The sequence below is a fragment of the Penaeus chinensis genome, chromosome 25, assembly GCF_019202785.1.
Source record: "Penaeus chinensis breed Huanghai No. 1 chromosome 25, ASM1920278v2, whole genome shotgun sequence".
Classification (NCBI taxonomy): Eukaryota; Metazoa; Arthropoda; class Malacostraca; order Decapoda; family Penaeidae; genus Penaeus; species Penaeus chinensis.
The window spans coordinates 1,199,476-1,201,975 of record NC_061843.1 but is presented as its reverse complement, the minus strand read 5'-3'; the positions used below and the strand labels follow the sequence as shown (position 1 = coordinate 1,201,975).

The 2,500-nt window shown below is 40.1% G+C and overlaps 1 protein-coding gene and 1 long non-coding RNA gene across 2 annotated transcripts in view; one reads left to right on the top strand and one right to left on the bottom strand.

The window, feature by feature from the left end:
* LOC125038530 overlaps window positions 1-2,500 on the bottom strand; it is a 97,667-nt gene that overhangs the window by 32,842 nt on the left and 62,325 nt on the right. The gene's annotated exons all lie outside the window — the stretch shown is intronic.
* LOC125038528 overlaps window positions 1-2,500 on the top strand; it is a 15,360-nt gene that overhangs the window by 5,327 nt on the left and 7,533 nt on the right. The window lies entirely within an intron of this gene.

The window sequence follows — 2,500 nt, the reverse complement described above, 5'->3', positions numbered from 1 at the left end:
TTGTTGTGCTCGATAGGCGTTTTTTTGTTTTTGTTTTTTTTTTTTTTTTAATTTATGGTTAAAAGGGATAGATGTGCAAGATGGGAAGGTCGTAGAGGACTGGGGAAAAGTGTTTGTGAGGTTGAGGTTTGAGGTTTCAAAAGGTGTGGGTGATTTTCGTGTTCGGTTTTTGGAAAAATGAAGTTTTTCTTTTTCTTTTCTTTTTTCTTCATTGGGGATTTTTGTGTCTATTCCCCTCGGTTTATTGTTGTGTTTGTAACTCCTTTCCTTCAAAAATAGTGTACTCTGAAATGAATCATTTTCTTCCTCGACCCATTGAGGAATTTCACGTCATCACTCCTTCCCCTCTCCTCCTCTCCCTCCCTCTCCCTCTCCCACTCTTTCCCTCCCTCTATCTCCCTCTTTCTCCCCTTTCCCTCTCCCCCCCCCCTCCAACCTACCAAAATACCCCCAAACCTTTTCTCCCTCAAGCTTTGATAAAAAAAAAAAAAAAAAAAATCCAAAACGTGACCTCTATGCGAAGAAACAGAACCAGAGGCGCTCGAAACACCCAGTGACATTTAGGCCACACGCCCTTATCACGTGCAGTGGAACGAGGGTGAGTGTGGAGTGAGAGGCCGTAGAAATGCTGCTGAGGGTGAACTACCACGAAGGAGGGGATGAAAGTGGATGATCTTTGCAACTTTTTTTTCGTTTTTTTTTTTTTTTCCTCTGTTTTTTTCCCCTAGATGGTATCGGGGAAAATGGGGTTGTTTCGTTGTTTCGTTTTTGTTTTTGTTTTTTTTGTGTGTGTGTGTGTGTGTGATCGGCCTGCTTTACGAAATGATGGAATGTGGGATCAATTATTCGGTAAATGGAAAAAAAAACAATATATGGAAGCTCCACACTGACATTTAACGTCACACCAAGATCGTACAAAAAAGAGTTAAGAATGAACTAATTAATTTCTCGTTAATGAAATTCACGTACGCGCTCGGAACATGTCACTGATTTTGGTTATTTTGTACATTCACTTTTCGTAGTGAAAGTAAGAGTTTGAAAAAGCATTGAGGAGTGACTATGAACCGTTAAGTGAAGCATGAGAAACTTCGTTAAATGGACATTTTTTGTCTTCACTTTGAGGTTAATGAAGAGGTGAATGTCAATAATATAATCTATTGAGTTTGATTTGAATAATTGGATAACTTTTATTATTTAAATATTGTTTCTCTTCATGTCTCTCTCATCACTGCTAAGGATTTGACGTAAGTATAGATAAGACACAATAAACAACATTAAATAAAGGGAAAATCTTGGTATGCCTGCAAGATGAAACGAGAAAAAAAAATGAGCTTCTAATAAAAACAAATGTTTGGAGATAAAATTCAAATTCCTAGGTTGGGCAAGGCTGTTGCTCTTTCTTGACCCAAAATAAGGACTTGTTCTCAGGGCACTTAGTTCCCAATGCCCTCTCTCTCCCTCTCTCTCTCATTCTCTCTCTCTCTCTCTCTCTCTCTCTCTCTCTCTCTCTCTCTCTCTCTCTCTCTCTCTCTCTCATTTTCTCTCTCTCATTTTTTTTCTCTCTCTCTCATTTTCTCTCTCTCATTTTCTCTCTCATTTTTTTTCTCTCATTTTCTCTCTCTCATTTTCTCTCTCTCTCTCTCTCTCTCTCTCTCTCTCTCTCTCTCTCTCTCTCTCTCTCTCTCTCTCTCTCATTTTCTCTCACTCATTTTTTTCTCTCATTTTCTCTCTCTCATTTTCTCTCTCTCATTCTCTCTCTCTCTCTCTCTCTCTCTCTCTCTCTCTCTCTCTCTCTCTCTCTCTCTCTCTCTCTCTCTCTCATTTTCTCTCACTCATTTTTTTTCTCTCATTTTCTCTCTCTCTCTCTCTCTCTCTCTCTCTCTCTCTCTCTCTCTCTCTCTCTCTCTCTCTCTCTCTCTCTTTCTCTCTTTCTCTCTTTCTCTCTCTCATTTTCTCTCTCTCTCTCATTCTCTCTCTCTCATTTTTTCTCTCTCTCATTCTCTCTCTCTCTCCCTCCCTCCCTCCCTCCCTCCCTCCCTCTCTCTCTCTCCATTTTTTTCATTTATCTCTTACAACGAATTCTAAATCAAACCAAAAAAGGCAACACTCATGTCTAATTGTGCTCGGAAATCATGAAAATGTATGTATCTACTTCATCTGGGGAAATATTGGCACTTTCTTAGTAACAAGACTATTTACTCGCATATTTGGAAACTCAGACAAGTTGGAGACGTCTCGAACTGGAGTAGGTGGATACAGGACGCGCTAGTTTTTTTCGAGACCGCGTGTGTGTGTGTGTGTGTGTGTGTGTGTGTGTGTGTGTGTGTGTGTGTGTGTGTGTGTGTGTGTGTGTGTGTGTGTGTGTGTGTGAGTAGAGAGAGAGAGAGAGAGAGAGAGAGAGAGAGAGAGAGAGAGAGAGAGAGAGAGAGAGAGAGAGAGAGAGAGAGAGATGTCTGTGTCTATAACGTCAAGATTTCCAGTTATGTAAGCAGATTTTTAA